Here is a 22,693-nt window from a genome sequence, read left to right as displayed (position 1 = left end):
AGATTCCTTTAATCTATCTTTTAGGTGGTAAGAGGGTGTGTCATCTCTGTTTGTACGTAAGTTTAATTTTTTACCGACGAATCGGCAGTACTCGTGTGTAATCAGTAGTTTTGGAAATCATTATCACACGATAGAAAAATAGAAATATTTTCGTCGCACTTTTCTGTTGATCCCGGTCAGCTGCAATGCAGCCACCTTTCGCTATTGAGCTTTGTACTTATTTGTTTATTCTCGAATTTGAACAAAACGTTCAAATTAACCTAACCGTATATTTTGTAGACTTTGTTCTTCTAGCATTCTTAAATATACTGTAAAATTAGTTTTTCAAAAATGAACTTAATAAATCAGTACACCTTCCGTACAAGAAATCTTGCTACTATCTCATAAATGAATATCTATTTACTTTCAGTCCAAATGCATATTTTACACTTTCCTCTCATCTGAGTGTAGTGAATTTTTGCTCTTGTTATAATTACGTATAATAATATACATTTTCAATAAAGTAAATTTCTTGTATACATTTACAAATAACTCCACAGTCCGTTGTGAAAATACTTGGTTTGTGAAGAATTGTTGACAAAATTATATATTCCTAATTATCGAAATACACAACGAAAAATTATACTAAGAATTTTCTCACGCTGTCATATGAAATATCGTATAATATTTTATCCACTAACTAAAAATAATATATATATATATATATATATATATATGTAAAACTACAGCAGCATTACGATTATACATTTTTGACAGGTTCATTTGAAATGCTTGTTATTATATTTATTATCTATCACCAGTTCTCGAGTTGGAAAAAATTAAGCAAGTGAACTCAACATAACACAGATTTACAAACTGAGTTCATGGGCAAAATTACCTAACATAGATCCATGGGAAGCTTGATCCTCACCCACCATCTAACCAACAAGGCCGTACAGAAAAAAAACCGTAAAATTGTAAAATAAATTATATCATTAATATCACTTTAACTTCATATTTTAATAAAAATTGTTTTGGGTGTTATTTTTTAGCATCCCCCCATCTCGGTAAAAGAAATTAGTTGGAGTATGGACAGAAAAAAAATGAAAATTAAGGGAGTTCCGGCCCCTCGAGCTTTCCCCCAATTTGAGCATATTCCCTCTTCTAATTGTAAACGTGATTGATACCGAATCGAATAATAATAAATAAAAAATATGAAATTAAATGTTGTCATAAAAATTTCAATAAAATATATTTGACATGACGTGTATTTACTCACATTTTGTATTTTTATTTTTACACTATAACATGATGGGTGGAAATTTATGAGTTATAGAAATTATTCATCATACTCGTTTCAAGGAATAATTTTAAACACACTATTGTATCGTTGTATATTTCGTTTTTATAGTAATACTATAACATACCCGAGTAGAGGAGGATTGTAAAGCGATGTTTACTACCTCAATCAACGATAGCAAATCATATTTTCCTACTTGATTCCTATAATTTTTATTTTAGTTCATTTATAGTAATCTCTACTTTAATGAGATACTTTTAAATCCATTCTTTGAAATATTTCATGTCTGCTACTCCGTTTATTTCTCCCGACTCGTTATCCTTGACATGATTAGATAATGGCTGATTTAATATTAAGTAAGAACTGTCGAAAACTTTAAATTGAAATAAGATATATAAAATAAACGACAACAAAAACGGATTCATCAATTAATTATGAAAATGTTCTCTTCACAAATTACATTTTGGGCTTTGATGAAATCCATGAAATGTTTATTCATTTGAAAACCATGGAAAATCGAATTAAATTGCATTATTTGTCTTATGAAAGTATATATAATTATGTAATTCAATTAATTAGGTTTATTTGTTTTTATTATTTGTGAATATTAATTTATTATTGTGAATATTGATGGAAATGTAGAAATATTGTAATATAAATTAAGTTCAGGCAACCCATAGGTAGAATTCTTTATTCAGATAATATGCGTTGTACATTATATATTTTCAACTGTAAAACTGTAATGTAAATTATATTTTATTTTTGTATTAATTTAGATTTACATAATTATAAAGTAGATGTAACTTCTCTTATCCAAGCGATACAAATTGGTAGTTTCTAATAACTATCATAAAAGGTTTCTTGTCAGCGTGTTAACCATATACCGAACTGTACTCGATAGCGTTTTTTACGAGTACGTTTTCGTATGAAAACACGATTTTAAGATGTCATAAGTAATTTGATTTTCAACCTCGAGGGAATGCGTAGTTACTGCCATTTTCGCAGTAAATTTACGAGAATCAACTTTATGCAGGGAAAAACTACGAAATAATAAAAATTGGATTACGCCCATCTTCATCGGGGAGTATCAAATTATACATCGTTGACCCTCAGAATACAATTACATTGTTTTAAATTTCACTGTTGGTTTAGCTTGTTATCCCCATCTCCCCATCAAAATCGGTTTTCACCTCAAGAGACTACGCATGTATCTCCTGCGGCTTAAGTGGTTTAAAATACGACGATTAAAAGAGGTTCAGTAAATCCTCACACGAAACAAAGCAGGTAAGCGGTTAAAAATATGAGTTTTGAGGCAAACAAAAATATACCAATAATTTAAATACCACCCCCCGAAAAAGAATAAAAATGTTCCAATGTAGCGATAAAATTAAATGTCATTACTTTTTGAGTCGTACATAAAATTATAAAAACAGATAATATGTTGTTTTTATTTTCATCTACTCTATATTCACATTAATTATTCTATCTTACATTAAAAATTAGATTGATATTCGACTTTATTTTTTATATGAAACACAAAAACAAATCATTTTTAAATACAACAAGTAACTAAATTTAATTTTTTAATTTTATTATTTAAATTAAATTTTTCTATTTTCAAAGTTGATCAAAATTTGATTCTATCTAATAGAAGTAAGTAAAAATTTAAAATTATGCATAGTTAGTTTTTACAATTTTTTTATCTTAAACATTAAATTATTGAAAATAGTGTAAAATAATTAACTTTTATTTTAGTATGTGTTATTTTTTTTAATAAAACTAATAACATACTAATTATTATAACAATAATACCAATATGAGTAATAGTTTTAGTAGTAATATATACTACAGAAAACAATTTATTTAATACATTTATCTAATGAATTGTTCAACGTTCAATTTCGACGTTTATATCGCTCCTACACAACTCGTTCGTCCTTTTGTTGAGTCAATTCCTTTGACTTACGTCACATTTAGCGACAAACGATGAGAAATGGCGAGTGACTCGGCGAGTAAAAATAATCGCCATACATGACGATTAAACACCTACTAGACGACTCATAAAGATTAACAATTATTTTCCGAGTACATAAGTCGTGTGGGACCGGCTTAATAACGTCACATGCTACCTGCAGTTTGTCTTTTAAGTCCTGGAGACTGACAGGTGGATCTGCGTATAACAGTTTTTAAAAACTGACTATAAAAAAAAATGTAATGGCATTAAATCTGGGGACTATTCCGCCCAAGGGACAAAACCGTAAGTATCGATCCAGCGTTTTGGCAACATTTGATATAAATATTGTTCAACTACTTAGGATTATGGGTTAGTGCACTATATTTTTGTACATGTTGTCGACATACTTTTGCATGTTTAATGAGACATCACCTAACAGTATTGGTAGTTATTTGATTATAAAATTTAAATATCGTCTAGTAGACGACGTCTACCAATAAGTGTTCCACCATAAAAATACGATCTTACAAGTTTGTCACCGATCGGTACACACTTGTTTATTCCATTAATTTATTTCCCAAACAATTTGAGAATAAGTTTCAGATGACTAGTGTGAGTTTGTTTCATTCCAGTATCGATGATTTAGTTTCCTCATTTTGTCATTGTTGATAAATTTTGATTCATCAGTACAAAGAATTTAATTAATAATTAAATATTCATTTTAAATAAACTATGCTACAATTTTAACCTAATAATAGAATATCCTTCAAGCAAATGTTGTATAAAATCCACTATATATGGGTGTGTTTTGTGTATTTTTAGATTTTTTTGGACAGAACCATATAAAACTTCATCTTTGAAAGCAACTGTTTAATTAATTTGTTACAAATAATTAGTTTATTATTTTTATTAAAAAAATATCACGTAATATAATAAAAATAAAATTATATTATTTGACATAATTGTGTTAATCATTTAGTGCTTCAGGTAAAAAGTTCACAATAAACTAACTATGCATAATTTCAAAAATTAACTATCTCCTATTTGGTAAATTTTAAAAACAGAAAAAATATAGGTTGCCATTAAAAAAAATTAGTTGTATTGTGCATGTCTACAACCCTAAGGGTCAAAAATTCAAAAATTGACAAAATATGTGTGTTTAAGTAATTCAAAATATTTTTTTTAATATAAGGTCATCCGCTGAGATACTTAGTGGTACTTGAAATCATGATCACTATATATTTGTGTGTGTGTGTGTGTGTGTGTTTGTTTATATACTAGTATTGTATAATATTTATATATTTATGATCTCTATTTTACCGTCGATACATCAATGCTTTTGTCGTCTACTGATTGCAGAACGTATGTCAATTTAAATTAAATATATTGAATTTTCGATAAATGGAGACATACAGTATGAATTTTAAATAATATTAAGAAAGTAACAATTGTCATATGTTACTTGATGCATTATGTACCTACCTTATTGTAATTGCTCTTTACTTTTTTTATTTTTTGGTAATGGAATAGAATTTGCTTGACTATGGAAAAACTTGTTTATAAAATAAAATAAATGTAAAAACGAAATCGCGATAAAATCTACAAGTCTTGCATCCGACAGTAAATTAAATAAAAAAAAATGGCATATTTTTTTGGTCTTATTATAAATAATGCAATGAAAAACTTAAAAAAAATGAATAAGCTTTTTATGCAGCTAAATTAAATACCACACCAAATCCGGAGATCAATATTAAATTAATAATATTTTATAAACCATTTAAGTACTAATACTTTTACATTATTTACAAAATAATGTGAATCGTGCGATTCGTGAATACACATAGATTATTTCTATTAATAATTAAAATAGAATTTGTTTTAAATTAAACACCTTATCTAATAATATAATGGATTAATAATGGACTAATAGTAAACAAAGAAGTAGCATCCAGCAAATAAAGATAAATGGATACGCCTTATGGGGTACATTCTTTTTTCTAATAAAATTATTGTATAATTACTCCGACATTTTATTAAATTTACGAAAAAAAAATAGGGTTATCTCATTTATAACATTTTTCTTTTATAATATTTTTATATAATTTTTTTTTTTTTTTGTCTACGTTTGCTTTCAAATATTCATTCTTGTCGACGTCTGTAGTTAAATTAAATTAAAAATTATTTCCATCCTTAATGAGATTTTTTTTCTTTTCGACCGAACAATTAGTGACACATAACCTTTTATAATAACGACGAGTTTAAACAATGTTATAAAACTTCCGTGAGCACAAATTGTATGTGACAATGACAGTTATACATTTGCACATATGAAAACAAGAATGAACAAAATAAATAAGAGAATGTTAATGTAATATGTAATGTACCTAAGTATATGTGCTACTATTATTTTAATTTTTTAAGCTCTCAGAGAAAGTTAGTTCAAGGTTCTTCATGGAATTTATTATGACTTTTGTTCATACAAGTATATGTTTCAAATGAATAGTTGATGAATTATTTTAAACTTTAAATATTTGATCTTTTTTTTTTTTTAAGTACTTAGCACATAATTTTTTCACCTCAGTTAAGGATTGTTCCCGTTAATATATTTTGTTGTCTTCTGCATTTAACATACCATCATCACTCAAAGAACCTGTCAATAATGAAGATGTTGTATTCCCAAAATTATTTATTATATCATTATCATCAAGATCATCGGCTGTTATTAAATCGTATGATATTTCTACGTCAGAATGATTAAGTATAGTAAGTCACCAGTAAATGATTAATTTTTTCCCAATAATCATCTTCAGAAGTTATTTTGATTTAAAATAATTGTTCAGTACTTAAAAATCAATATTCTAAACTTTGTAAACGCAATACGACAAAACGGTGTTCTGATAAAAAGCGAGATTCGTGTTTTAAGATTGAATTTAAATTTTTATTAAGTATTTAAAACATTTATTATCTGTGCATATTTACTCTATGTACTGTATATACTCTGAACTATATTCTTTTTTTGTCGTAACAAATTCCGTAAACTATTATAACATGTATAAGATACATTTTCGTACCTAAAAATTATGCAATTTCAAATGTGAAAAAGTGTTATCGTATTAGATCAGTACTGTGTTTAATGCACGCTACCATACATGGAGTAGTGACGAGTTTGGGTGGCTTAGATTAAGTTTTTGTTTATGCAAGTAGGTCGTGCGGTCGTCCACGTCGAAGGCAGTGTTAGATCAGTGGTCTTATGTTGAGTTCAGGGGCGTATTTATGGTGGGGGGAGGCGAGGGAGCCTGGGCCTCTTCCGAAATGAAAAACACCAATGTTAAATATTGTTATTTTTAACATAGATATGTCTTAATGCTGGGGATTTTCGAAAATTTGTCACGACACTGAGAATGTTGCTTATGCGATAATTTAAAATTTTATATTTATAAAATATGTTTATCCTTAAAAAAACATAGAGTGAATTTTGAGTTACTCTAATAAAAAATTTGTTTATTACAACGTAGTTTTTATACTTTTAAAAAAATAATAAATCATTAAAAAAATTGAGTTTCTTATTTCTCTGATTGTGTAAAGACAGTCGAGAAGTCTTTTAGTGTTAAAGTAATTTTTTTCGTAATAGTGTGCTTTCTCCTTTCCTTCCACCCAAAAATCAAATACATAATCGGCCCCCTCCGAAATAAAAACCTATATACGCCACTGGTTGAGTTGGTAGTGCATTGATCTCGTTGACTTTTGAACAGACTTGAAGAAGCTATCAGCCAAATTTTTGAAGTTTTGGTATCTTGAGGTCTTTGTGGATATTTTGGGGTCTTACAAACCATGAAGCATTTTTTATTATTCTCAAGGTCTTATTTTGAAATGTTTGAAGTTTTTTTAAGTGAGTAAGTGCACATTTGCTCCAAATAGGGCAAGCATAAGTATTCAAAGGGCGCAGTATTTGCTTATAAATAAGTAAGGAACATTTTTTCTCTAAAGTTGATTTCTTGTTTAAAATAGGGAATAGCATTGCTAGGCGTTGGTAAGCTTGTTGGATTTTCGATGATAAGTGCAGCCACCAAGTAAGTCGTTTGTTCACCGTTACGTCAAGATACTTGACGGACGGTTTCCAAGAAATTGGTACGTTGTTAAAGTTGAGCGATGATGGTGTACGGTTACGATGTAGACTGAACATAATGCTTTGCACTTTTTGAGGGATTTATTGATATTTTCCAGTTTTTACACTAAAAAGATAAAATATTTAAGTGATTTTGTAGGTTCACTGTTATAGCTTCATTATTGCGGGATTCAGTATGTATCGTTGTGTCATCGGCAAAAAGAGCTATGTTAGTGCGTGGCCTTTGGGGTATGTTATATATATAAAAATTAAATATTGTAGGGCCAAGTATTGATCCTTGAGGTACACCAGCTGTTATGGGTTCATAATCAGAATAGTTATTGTTTATTTTTACAGATAAATGTATGTTAGAAAGAAATTCGCTAATTACCTATATCAAATATGTAATTTGGTGTATTAATAGTTTTGAGTTTGTACAGCAATCCTTGATGCCATACCTTATCAAAAACTTTGGATATGTTAATAAAAACGGCACCTACGTGGCAGTGTTTTTCGAACGAATTGCTTATATATTATGTTAAGTGTAAAAGTTGTTGGGTAGTTGAGTGGTGTGTTCTAAAGCCAAATTGAAATTGTTTCAGAGCAGTCTAGGTGTGTTAACAGTCTAGAGTGAATGACTTTTTCAAATACTTTTGATAAAGATGTTAGCAGACTGATTGGTCTGTAAATGTTCGGGTTTGTATTGTCTTTCCCGTGTTTTTTAATGAGAATAACAGTTTTTTTTTTCTAGTTCTGCGGAAAATAACCAAGACGAAGTTAAGCGTTGAAAAAAGAAGTCATATAAAGAATTGCTTTATTTGGTAGTTTTTTAAGTAAAAGATTTGTGGTACAATCGTGACCAGGAGATTTTTTAATAGGTAGTCTTTTGAGGATTATTTTTATTTCATTAGGGGTAACATAATTTAATGAATTTTGTACCGAATAGTTAGGTGTTTTTAAAACCCGTTCGATCCTGAGATCGTTTGAGTTGTTAGCAATTTGGTTAAGAGAAAAAGTGTTCTGCAAGTTTTCTGAAAAAACTTTACATTTTTCTTCATCAGATATGACAAGCCATGATGAAATACGCAGTGGGGAAATAATGTTTGTTTCTTGATTAAATTATCTATTTGTGACCTTCCATAAGGTAGAGTCACCATGATGAATATTTGACAAAAATTTATAGTAATAATTTACACGAAAAAGATTCAGTGCGGATTGCACTTCTTTGGTTAGTTTGTTTAGTATTATTTTATCTTTGGAATTCTGTGGTTTTGCTATGTACGTCTGGCGCTAGTTTTTGTTGAATTAATGATAATATAGACTGTGGTAAGGCGTAGTGGTTATACGAGTTGGGTGGTGTGGTGGTTGAGCACATACGTGCGGCGTCTGTAATAATATCAGTAAATTGTTTGGCCAATTCTTCTGCTATTTGATTTGTGGGTATTTTTAAATTTTTGTTAATGTAGTCCGAATAAATGTTCCAATTAAGTTTACCTTTTATTATTGAATTATTTGAATGATGAAATTGTAATGGAGAGTTTTTATTAATTTTGACCGGATTGTGGTCCGAATCTAATTCTATGACAGATTCTTGTATAATATTATATGGGATTGAAATAATTATTAAAATATTTAGTATATCAGGTAGTCTGTTATTGTCATATGGAAAATAAGTAGGTTTACTAGGTGCAGATATTGTGCATGTGGTATGAGATTTGTATTTTTGGAGCTTGTTTCCATTCGGATTTACGACACATCCCCAATTCGTATGCTTCGAATTTAAATAGCCGGTCATTAGAGCATTATTATTTAAGATTATTACTTTTTCGTAGTTAGTGGCATACATTATGTGACTTGGAGGTTGATAAGCACTGACAATTAAAGTAGGTCTATTATTAATGTGTATTAGTACTTCTATGGCTTCTAGACTTTGAGGTCGGGTATGGTTATGTGATGGTGTTTAATTTTTTTGTGAACTAATATTGCTACGCTGTCCATGGAACGTACCAGTGAGTTGAGATCCGCGCGATAGACATTATACCCGGCGAATTTAATTTTGTCCATATTAGATAAATGCGTTTCGGTGATGCAGGCAATGTCGATGTTATGATGATTTAGGAAAGCTGTTAATGTATTTATGTGAATTTTGATGCCGTTGGCATTCCAATTTAACATAATTATATTATGGTTTTGCATTTGTATTAGTATTTAAACTATTAATGATAAATGGCAGACTTTCAATAATTTTTTGCATTAATTGATTAACAAAATTATTTATTGGCGGTAAAAATGTTTGCATAAAATCGTTATCTGCGATATTATTAGATTTCATTGCTTTATCGTAAGTTTTACGTTCCGCGTTAGTGTTTACGTTAATTAACCGTTCATTAGGTGCCGTATAATTTATATTAGTAAATTGTCTAGTTTATTGAGAAGTGGTTTGATTATTTGCTCGTGTTTCTAAAGAAAATATTTTTTTTTGATTTTAATAATTCTTTGTAATAACTACACCTTTTGTAGTTAGATGGGTGATTATTGGCACAGTTGACACATATTGGGAGAGTTTCTTTTTCTTTTACGCATTGACTGAAATGATGATCGCCTGCATATTTTACACAGCAAGGAGGGAGATGGCAGAATTTTTTTGTATGTGAAAAACGCTGACAGTTTGTGCATTGTAGAATATCTTTTGTAGGTTTTCTAGGTTCAACTGATACAACACAATACATAATAGTATAATAGTCGATTTAAGGCATACATTTATTTGGAAGCATTTGACAGCAGAATTGCAACAATGGGAATAGGACACTTAAAATGGTTTTGTAAACGAGTTAAGGTTGTTACCTTAAAATCAAGATCTGATAGGGCATTGAATATTGACTCTTCTGTAATCGAGACTGGAAGATTTCTAATAATTATGAATAGTTGTTTATGCAAAGGAAATTGATAAGTGTGGTATTGTATTTCTGAGTCATCAAATTTTTTAGTGATGGATCTGTAATCATCGATCGACGATATGTTTAATTTTAATGCGTTTTTAGTGTGGTTAATTGTGAACTTGTCAGTAATTATTGTGGATAATGATTTATGGAAGTTTTCAAAGTCTGTTATATTATATGCGTATATCGATGGTATTTTTTGACTAACCTCGTCTTGTTGATTATCCTCATCTTAGCTGGAGGTAGCAAGGACAATGTCAGTGTTTTAATTTGCGTTAGATAGAGGAAAATAGCGATTTTTGGCTGTAACGCGTGGTGAAATGGAAGAATTGCTTGGGCACCTCCTTTTTTTCAAGTTTGTGGTTGAAGATGTTTGGGTCCCAGAGAACCCAGCCCCGTTTCCAGGGGGTATGCATATACAGTGGAACCTCGATAAGTCGAAAACCTTGATAAGTCGAAAAAAATTCCGTCCCCTTGCGAAAACCTCGATTACTCGAAAAAAAAACTATAGATAACTCGAACATTCTGTGCTCCGAATATGACGGATAATGACAGATAATTTTATAAACATTTGTCTAATCGGCTTGTCCGTTCCGATAATTTTATCTAATCGCGTTTATTGTGTTTATTATCGTATGTATTAACTGACCTTGGCACGTAACAGTATTTTTAATTTGTATCGGTATTGCCAGTTGCGATCGATCGATTACGCGTATGCGGTGTCTGTGTACGGTAGTGAATGTAAAAATGCCTCGTAATTTAAAAACTCTTACTATTGGAGAAAAAAAAAAGGTTCTTGAAGCAGTGAAAAGTGGAAGGAAGAAGAAGGACATCGCTGAAGAATTTGGAATACCAGCCAGTACACTATCAACCATAATAAAAAATAGTAAGGAAATCGATTTAAACTTTCCAATAGACCGGAAGAGGAAGAGAGGTCCTGATTTTTCAGACGTAGAAGAATGTGTAGTTAAGTGGTTCAAGCAATGCAGAGATGCCAATGTCAGTATCGGAGGTCCTATTTTAAAGGAAAAAGCAGAAAATTTCGCAAAATCATTAGGCCACGAACAATTTAAGGCCAGTAACGGGTGGCTTGAAAATTTTAAAAAACGAAACGATATTTCTTTTCGGAAAGTCTGTGGTGAAAGTGCAGGTGTCAGTGATAACGTTGTAAATGAATGGAAAATAAATTTGAGTGAGCTACTGGAAGGATATAAACCATGTGATATATTTAATGCAGATGAAACTGCACTTTTTTACAAATGTATGCCAGATAAAACTTTAACATTCAAAAATGAGAAATGCAGTGGTGGTAAACATAGCAAAGAACGACTTACACTATTATTGGCTGTTAACATGACTGGTACAGATAAATTGAAACCTTTAATAATTGGAAAATCGAAAAACCTGAGGTGTTTTGCTGGTGTCAAATCTTTTCCTGTTGACTACACAGCAAATAAGAAAGCATGGATGACTAGTGAATTGTTTGCTGAATGGCTATTACGAATAGACAAACAGATGAAAATACAAAAACGTAAAATTTTATTGTTTATAGACAATTGCCCGGCTCACAATATTATACCGAATTGTCAAGCTATAAAAGTAAAATTTTTACCGCCAAATACCACATCAAAGTCGCAACCTTTGGACCAAGGAATTATTAAAACGTTCAAGACGCTTTATAGAAAAGAAATAGTGAGGAAAATTATAAGTGATATGGATGACGAAAAATCTACAGTAATCGATTTTCTTCAAGCTATGCGCATTGTTGATAAGACATGGAGAAACGTAGCAACGTCAATAATCGTGAACTGCTTTAGAACGTGTGGATTTGTACTTGAATCTGAGAAAGACGACACATTGATGCCTATAATCGAAAATACTGATACGGATGACAGAGAATGGGCGATGATAGCAAGTCGTTATAGAATCGTGGAAGAAACGTTTGACGATTTTGTTAAAATCGACCATGACGTTGCCGTTTCTGGTATTCTGACAGACGACGATATAACTGACTCCGTCCGTGGCACTGAAGATGTTGATGACATCGAAGAAGCATCATCTGAGCCTGTGCATCGTGTTTCAATGAAGCAAGCAACAGCAGCCCTCATATTGCTAAGGACATTCACTGAACAATTGAGTAATGTGGACGATAAAGTGTACTCCGCTTTAAATGTAATAGAAAATACAATTGATAATAGTAAATCTCAAAATTTAAGTCAAAGTAAAATAATAAATTTTTTGTAATAATTTCTTTATTTAAATAATCTTTATAATCACATTTTTTTACATTGTACATACATATATACTAAGTACATAATAATTAAAAACTTTAATACATACATAAATTTTTAAAACTCTTTAAGTCGAATTTTTTTTCTAAAACCTTGATAACTCGAAAACCTTAGTAAGTCGAAAACCTTGATAAGTCGAAAAAATTGCATTTCCCTTGAATTTCGACTTATCGAGGTTCCACTGTATTGTCGAATATGTTTGTCATGCGTGTTTTGTAGCGTAATTATGTGGGCTCGGAGAGACGTTATAATGACCTTAGGCGACGACTGTTGATAAGCAACTCCAAATTTAAACTGAATACAGTAATTATTGTTGACCGAAAAAAATATTTACACGTTTTACCAAATTTCCATGGGTAAAACGGATTTTTACGTGATTGACGTTTAAATACGTTTAAAATTATTTAAATAAACTCGTGACTATCGCAATTTATTCAAATTAAAACGTTACAATTTTCATAATCAAATTGAATACGAGCTTTAACTTTATAGATTGAAATCATTCGAATAATTAAGTACAATGGTTTTTAATCAACACACTTGGAAAAATGTATGTTAAATTAAACATATTGAACATTTTACATTGTTTTAAATTATCACGTTATGAAAAAACTCAATGTCTTGATAAAAAAATATAGAGCTTAGGTTTTAATGAATCGCCTAAAAAAGTATTAGGTATTAATATACTTTCTGATTCAATTAACGATATATTAGCATTGTTATAATACAATATTAAGTATTATTATATTATTCTCCATTCAAAATGTTATGTTCAGTTAAACATTGTTCGGAGTAATTTTCATTTAAATAATACGTCGCTATTTGTTTGAATGTTTACATAGTAAAAATCATTGATCGGCCGGGGCAGCTCGTCAGGGGAATCTTTGAAACTGCATCTCCCCTTGAAAAAAGTATAGATATTTGTAAATAATAACTATTTAAAAATATATAGTATCGTTTTCATTATTTATTATTATAAATCGAAGATCCCAAAATCTGAAACCAATAATAGTTATCTCGATGGAAAAACTATTAATTTCGACAACGGTCGCCGTTTCAGTGAAACTGACGCCCGACAGATTCAATCGTAACATGTAATGGTTGACTTGTAGGACGGAAGGGACCAGGGAGAATTAGTCGCGTATTATAGACGCTATTGAAACTGGGGACAATAATTTTCGTCGTTAGTCGTTGTACCGTCATCAGCGTTTATCTGCGAGTTCAAAGATAAAAAATAATGCAGAATTGAAATAGCTTATAAAAAAAATTTTAATATTAAATTAAGTTAAAAATATTAAGTAAATATTAAATTAGGTTTTAAGTATAATTAATTTTTCCATAAAAGGGTTTTCCTTGTTCATTTTGTTGTATGGAATATATGTAAATCAATTTAAGTCTCCCCGGAATATTTACTACGAACCGCTACTGCTAACCGGTCAGTTTAATATATATATTCACTCTGTTTTGAAACGTTTAACATTCAGAGTGGATTGAGGGACCAATTGATTTTCGGCGATGCGTGTGTGTTTTTTAGGATTTTTAGGGTAGTGTAAAAGCACAAAAAGTTATACAAAGCACCTTTTTGGATTGTAAATAGAACACAAATCATATTACATTCTTTAAAATTTTCTTCAGATTTTAAGAAAATCCGAACAAAAACTAGACATTTTATTCATTTTTAATATTACCGCTCTTTTGTTGGTTTCATAAAATTATTCTATAAGGGTATGATACAAAAAGGTGTGAAGCATTTTTTCAATAAATTTTAAAAGTTGATATATATCGAATTCATCCGGGTATATTTAACGCAACTGTAATGATTTCCCACCTTTGTGGAACATATTCGATTTGGGTTATTATATTTATGTTGATATTTACCGATCAATAGATTAACTAATGAATTTAAAGTGGTTGGAAGTTATGTATATTTTAGTCGATAAAGATCTAGAAGCCTTCAAAATTTACGCTTAGTTAGAATCAGAATCAAAAAAAAAAAAATACGTTTCCCTATAACGTTGTGGAATGCATGATTTAAAAAATCTAAAAACTTCTTAAATATACATATGCTAAATAGTTTTCTACACGAATATGCACTATTTTTATTTAAACATATCGGTGAGTTATCTGAAATGTGAAATGAAATAAGTAGTGACTTTTATTTGGATAAGTGTGGGGATTTATAATTTATTGTTTACTTTATAAAACGGATTAAGATAACAATAATTGTTTAACATTAACAAATGTTTTATTAATCTATCAATGTACTGTAGAGCAAAGAGATCGACAAAGTATCTCGAGTGATTAAAATTCATATTATGATTTTTATTTAAAAAAAAAAAATAACAAGTAAATATGTTCATAATAATAATATTACTTACATTAACGCAAAGTTACAAGTTGATTTGAAACGTCTCTGACACGTTTATGTGACCAAATATTGCACAGTAAGAAGTCAACTTGGTCAGGTCTTACTATTCGAAAAATGAAACCGTCTTCCGGAGGTGATTGCACGAACGTTATCAATAGGAGTTGGTGATACATTTGGGTTTGGATGTTTATGAAACTCATTATATTTTCATATTTATCTAATTTAATGATAACCTAGACACACATTTAATTCATGTTCTATGGAATCAAATAAAACTATTTTTACTTTACATATTTTTGTATTTTTTATGAATATATATTTTAATTGTATATTATGTTATTTTAATAACAAAATTTATATTTAAATACATATTTGAACTCTTTTCAAACAATGTCAATTTGAAAAAAAAAAATTTAAAGAAACTTTACAATTAATTTTACAACATTGATTCAATGATAATTATTATTATTATTAAAATAATACAAATACATTTAGTTTATTTTTTTTTTTTTATTAAAACATGGGATATACACAATAAAGTATAAAGTTGAAAATCATACAAGAAAATACACATGACGCGTACAAATAATTAAACTAATAAAGCTGATGAATCCGTATTGTCTATATTCATCATTCTATGTAATGATTGGTTTTTAGATAAGTCAGTAGTTCATATAGGTAATGAAAACAAGTATAGTTGACATACTTGGAATTTTCAAACTTAAAAGTTAATTTGTTTAAGTAGTACCAAAAGTAGGTACCATCAAGGAGGCGTCTAGATAAATTTAAATTAGCTTCAAGTTTTTGATTAACTAAGGTAGTAAGGCCAAACTGGTGCTAAATTAGAAAGTAGTCAAGCGATGGAAGAAAAATTTGTAATTTACGTGCTACAAAGTTAGAAAATTTAAGCTGATTTGAAGTGTATTTGGGTTCTATAACTAACCACACTACAAAATCCAGTATAATTTTTTGTTTTAAACGAAGAACAAACAATGTGCTTACCACCAGTGTAATATTAAATTATTAATGAGAATTATACAAAGTAAAATAGACTTTGAATGTTGATTAGTCAGTTATGATTGTAAATACTACTTTGAAAATGGTTTAAAAAATTATACTAGTGACCCATCGATTATATTAAGAGAACAAATTGAAGTTTTTATGACAGTTCGGCTAATCATAACTCTTTAAATTTATAACATTAAAATCGAACAAAAAATACTCATTTTTATTACTTATTATTTAATTTTTTTTTTTTTTATATATAATAATATTAAAGTAATTTAATAACATATCTATTTTGAAGAAAAATAATAACTTTAAAACGAATGAGACACGAGAATACATTTAAGTAAAAATAATTTAATCTGCTTTCAAACATAATTCTGTGTTGAATAGCTCCACACTTAAAAAAAAAAATTACGTCGAACCTTGTAAAATGTTACCCACCACGTTACAGCCAAAATGTCTCAAAAATGCTGGTTAAGTTATATGTTATATGCAGTTATGGTAAAGTGTCTATGTAATAAATTATATTTATTATTAAATCACACAGACTGGTTTTGAATTTGATATTATTTTATAAATAATAACATCTCACAAGAATGATCGTCGAAAAACAATAACGAGAGTTATTGACATTTAGGTATATTAATTTTTTTAAGTTGGCGGTAAACCATAATTCAATATGCTGTCCGTTTATGTGTATAAAAATTGGACAGTCAATCTCCACTGAAAGTTTAATCACTTATTTTTATAGCGTCTAAAGAATAAACCGCATTATACTATTATCAGATTGAAGCGGAACACTATATCGATATTGTATATGGTCTAAACTGTATTTATTAATTGTATACGTTATGTTATGATATACAATTATACTTCATATACGAAAAAAAAAATGAATTGCAATATCCTTGGACATCATAAAATATACAAAACAAATAGAATTGATTTTTTTCAAAAAATACGTGAGTATAATTCGTAAATATTTAAAAAAAAAATATTAAAAAAATGAAAAAATATAGGCAATGGTTAGATTAGTATTTATTTGGATTGCTGTACGCGTTACGAACGAAAGGATTTAATTATATTAGATGTTGATCAAAGCGATAAGTGTATCGGATTTACCACAGTGTGTTTTTTTTTATCGGTTATCACCGGTCTACTCCGATCACCAGAGTTTTATAAAAGGAACTAACCTTCCTGGACCTCCTCAACAGGTGGTTGTAAGCTCGGCACCGATTTTTTCAGATAAACCTGATTGATATAAATATGTAAACTTGATTCGAATAAAAAAACATGCCCCGATCATTTGATATCTAATAAGTAATATTGGCTAAATAAAGTCATCATCTTTTTAAAAATGGCAAATAATTACTGTTGGTTTAAATTACTATTGAATAGTTCAACATTTTTCACATTTTTTACATCAGTTTTAATTTATTTCCCTCTTGATATATATATATTACGACTATCAATTGAAATAAATAAACTCAATAAATAAAATGTTTTAGTTCATAGTAATTATTATTAATACAAACTTATATGATTAATAATCATATAGTTTTGTTTTAATATTATGTGTTATATTATAATCATTGATTACAATATATTTTTAAAGTTCATGTATTATACCTGTTATTGTCCATGTATAACAGTAGTATACTTACATGTGCATTATGTCTTATGGTAAACATATACACATAGCATTATAACACTGAAAACTATAAAATTATATTCTGTAATACAATAATTTATTTAACTAAAAATCAATATAAAAAGTATAGAAAAAATAAATAAATAATATATTCTTGTAGGTATAATATATATTTTGGTCCAAATAATCCAAGATTATCAATACTTCCCTCCTACCATCCAAAGTTCTCTGTAAATTAAAAATAATTAATCAATAAATATTGATAAAACAATATAATTTTTAAATCATCCCAAGCATCTTAAACTTTGTTATGTTTATGATACTAGTGCAATGGTTTTGCAATGAATATACTTATTATTATTACAATTTCGTTATTCTCGGAAATCATCATCGACTGGAGAGATACAGACTCAAGTTGTTTTTGATTGTTTGAGCAATTAAGAATAGAATTTACACAATACTACTGTTACCATGTGTTTTGATACAACCTCTTCAAATACCGGTAAAAACAATGGGCGATGTGTTTTACTGGAACGCTAATTTTGAAGATACTTATTTTAGTTTTCGTGCAGACACTATGTATTTGAATTAGTTATTTGAGCTGAATTTCAAGCAGTGTTACCTTCAGCTTATCTGGACCTGATAGCTAACTTCTTACACCCATTCCGTCTTCTTCGTCGAAAATTGAGCACTCAAAATATATCACAGTCAACCCAGAAATTGTTCATAGGATTACAGACAAAAAACGAAACGACCTAGTTAGTTTTTGTCAATAAATGCTTCAAATCAAACAGTTAAAAAATAATCATCGTGCACTGCTACAGCTATCAGCCATATTCCTTGATAAGGAACCCACACCAAAGAAATTGACTTCAAGTGCTACTAGTCGTGCTCGTTGAAAAAACTTATTTTGTATGATGACTTTTGTGTAGCCGGAATATGTGAGTTATTAATTTTACAGAAAAATTGTTTGAAATGATGGGATGAAAAATAAAATATACCTAATGTAATTGCACACAATTAAACTTTATTATTTATTTAATATTAAAATTTAAACATTGCTATTTATCTGAAAATTTTTTTCTGCAATTAAGAATTATTTTTCTATAGGCAGTCATATAAATACGTTACAGATTAAAATTCTAAGTTGTAATTTCTATTATTCGGGGCCCTTAGCCAGATAGGGACCCTAGGCACGTGCCTCAAGTTTCCAAAGAGTAAGGATGAAATTGGGTACCATCCCTCAGTCTCCGTCCGTTCATCGTCGAGTTGTGCACAACAACCACCTTTTCGTTCCCGTTGCAGTGTTTTTTTTCCAGAAAACTACGTTTTCGGCGTCTCGTTCCGTTCGTCCTGTGTTCCAATTTCGGCCGTTAGTGATTAATTGTTCGAGCAATCATTTGTTGCTCGTATTTAAAACGTACTCCATTCTAAATTACCAGTTGCCATTTTGTGGTATAATGTGGTTATGTCATTGTCGTCTTTGTACACTGCAACCGGGATTTGTATTTTGAGCAGTTGACGACGTTCGATCGCACGTACGTATCTTGCGCTTTTCATTGTATTCAGTTGTTACTCATGGGACCCAGCACTATCGGTGTAAAACCATTTGGACATCACAACTGCTATGTGAGTATTGGTCGACCATATTTTTCTTTCACGTTTTAAAGGTCGACGGGTCTAATCGCCGCAGGCACCTTGTGCAATTATTATTATTATTATTATACACTCAATGTTTATTTATTGTGCCAAACAGACAATATTTATGTATAAATTGTTTTATTTTCTTGTGTCTCGCATGGGCCACAGTGCAATTATTACTATTTTTCTTGGTATTATATTTCTTCTTTAATTTATTTGTTGTGCCACTGTAGTCCACATAATACCTTATTATTTCGTTTTACCAATTGTAATTGTGTATTATTTATTTACTGTGTTAAACAGGCAAATTATTATTCAATTTTATATTTATTAATTTGTTTTATATATTAATTTTTTGTTCTGCTGCGAGCAACACAAGTTTATAATTTTTCAATTATAACTGTTATTATTATTATTATTGTTATTTACGATTATTTTATATAACTATTATAATAATATAATACTATTGTTTACATTTAATTCGTGTCACTACTGTGACGGATCCCTTAACCGTCGTTGTCGAATTTACCCCCCACCTAAAATAAACCAAAATAATTTAGAAAATCTGCAGCTTCATGATTTGGCAAAAAAGAAAACGATAAAAATGTTCATAGAATTCGGTATGGAACATTTCTAGGAAACCGACGTGGTAAATCGGAATAAGTATAAAAGTTATACTTAGAAGTAGAGAAAGTATTTAAAAATCTTCGAGTAACCAAGGACGTGGCAAAAGGGAGAGTTAAATAGATTCATAACCTTAATCGTAAAATTACCCATGATGAGGACTAACATCAATTTATTTTACAAGTAGTTTCTGAGCATTGAAATAACTATCTACATTGCAGCAAACATGCTTTTAAAACAACACATTCAACTTTTACATTATATTTTTTTTCTTTAATAACTCAAGTAATAATTAATATTGTTGTCGTTGGATACGGCATTTTTCTATTTCGTTGAACTGGTAGTGTGGACTAATGAACTTGCACCGCTGTCATTAGTTCGCCTTTATCGTTCGCGCTTTGGTGCCCCGCGCGTAACCACTACCGTGCGCGTGGTGTCGCGTTGTTGTTGACCATCGATATTTATCAAAGTGCGCAATCAATCGTAAGTTTTTTTTTACGTTATCACGCGTCGGCCGTTATAAAAATTATTACTTGCTTCTTTGCCGTCGTATTTTTTTTTTTTTTCGTCGCCGAAAAAAATATATTTATTTCTGCCGTGTGTGTGTCCTCGTTCACCATCGATATTTCAACCCGTCGTCATTCGTGTGGTTCTCTCCTGTGTGCCCCCCGTCGCCTCCACCGATACCTTGGATTAATCACCGGATATTCACAAGCGCAAATTCGGCTCAGTACTTATCTGGTAATATTTATTTGTAATATTTTTAGTACAAAGTTTTTGAATTTCTAATTTTGATTCTCATTTATATATAAGGGTTCCTCCGTCCAGATATATGTTTTAGTTTTTTTAAGATTATTTATCATACAGTCCACAATTTAGAAAATTATCTTATTTTATTTTTCTGTTAATTTTCGTTGCCATTTTCATTTTCTGATTTTTTATCCACGTTTTGATAACTCTCCGTCGAACGTATCCACGGAGATATCGAGCGTATGATTGACAGAAAACTATTAAGTTAACAATAATTCATTACTAAACAATAAAAAGTGCATAACAATATGAATGGATTGTTATCAATATTTTATTAATAGGTACCATCTTGATAGGTAATTAAAATTATTTAATTGTTTTGGGGAGGCTTAAACATTAATACGAAATGTTTTTTTTTTATTGAAAATAATATTTGGAAGTATATGGTAAAGAATAATTTTTGCAGTGTAGGTATACAATTGTTCAACAAAAAAGTTCTATTAATTCACACTAATATATATATAAAGGTATATATATATATATATACATATAACACTCAGCAACGAATTATACCGATACGACATAAACAGTTATATTGTTTATTTCGGTGGCGTGGCGATATGGGTAATCAAGAGGCGGCCGCCTTTCAGTTTTTTGGGGGGTGGGTGGGCAAGGCCGTATCTAAAAAAATTTTTCGGGAGGGGTTCAAACATGTATATTGTAATTTTATTGAATTAAGATTTTAACTTTTGATATTTGGTTCAAAATAAGACAGAAAAAGATTTAATTTTCTTTTATTAAAATTAATATCATATTTTCATATGATATTATGATATAAAATTTAAATCAGTCAATGATTAATTGGAGCTTAAATCATTTTTGACTGAAAATATTTATGTTGGTATTAAAAATAAATAAGTATTTTAAACATTCGTAAAATATTGAAGAAATTTCGGGGGGGTCCAGACACCCTGGATACGGCCTTATGATTAGGTGTCGGCAAAATGTACTTGCCTCTGAAAATTGTTGAGTTTACCACGCCACTGGTTTGTTTTAATTTGATTTAAATTTTATATGTATACAGGCACGATATTTTTTGTATAAGACTGTAATTCGAATTAAATGGATATAATATTTATGCATTTAATGTATGTAGATGAAGCTTTCATCATTCCCTACGATATTATAACTATGATTAATGCTGCTGTTGATGATACCATATTATTGCACTCGTGCTTAGGTTCTAACTCTTGTTCTGGATTTTCAGTTTAATAACTTCTAATGGCTTATGATAAATTTATTATTATAGTTATTAATATTATATTCGTGGAAAGCGCACACGATGACGAATAATCGGCTTACGCATCGATATAATACCATATTTTAATAAAGCTGTTAGATAAAATGTTGTAAAATAAAGTGTGAATATTTTAACGCGATTTAAGCGCGTATATTCCAGAAACGCATGAAGTAGGATACCTCGAAAATGGTAACAATAACGAAAACATGATATAACATATAAATTCAAATTATTCAGTCGATCATTTGCTATAAAAATTAGTCACTTCAATTCACTTTAAGCAATTAACTTCGTTTTTAGCCGAGAGGGAAAAAATAAAACTAAAATCTGAAGTATAGTTGTGCTTATCCCTGGATACTGAATTATTGTACGTTTGTAACAAAATAGCTTAACAGATTTATCTGTGCTTAAAAGCTATTAATTCTCAAAATCTCAAAAAAAAATAAACAAACAAAAAAATTATAGCTTACTAAACTAAACTGATAAAAGTTTTAAACTATTTAAATTATCATTGTACAAATTACAAAACAAAAATAAAAATAAGTGGAATGAGTTACCTATTAAAAATAAATAAATATAATAATATATGGTTCAACAAATAGAGGATAACAAATTATTAATCCCTACACAGTAGTTATTTGAATAGTTCTTCATAGCTATTCATTTTTAGTTTGTTAAATTTTGAAAACGAAGAACTCATAAGGGGGGGGGGACTGCTAGTTGTTCGATTTATAATCGTAGATAATTAAAAAAAACCGAGGAAGATATCAATAGCTTTGTTTT

General features: G+C 29.5%; 1 protein-coding gene across 4 annotated transcripts in view; it reads left to right on the top strand.

Annotated features, from left to right (window-relative positions):
- LOC112690376 (probable G-protein coupled receptor CG31760) overlaps window positions 1-22,693 on the top strand; it is a 247,310-nt gene that overhangs the window by 35,632 nt on the left and 188,985 nt on the right. The gene's annotated exons all lie outside the window — the stretch shown is intronic.

The sequence above is a fragment of the Sipha flava genome, unplaced genomic scaffold (genome assembly GCF_003268045.1).
Source record: "Sipha flava isolate LNK unplaced genomic scaffold, YSA_version1 114_pilon_pilon, whole genome shotgun sequence".
Classification (NCBI taxonomy): Eukaryota; Metazoa; Arthropoda; class Insecta; order Hemiptera; family Aphididae; genus Sipha; species Sipha flava.
This window is presented reverse-complemented; position numbering and strand designations above follow the sequence as displayed.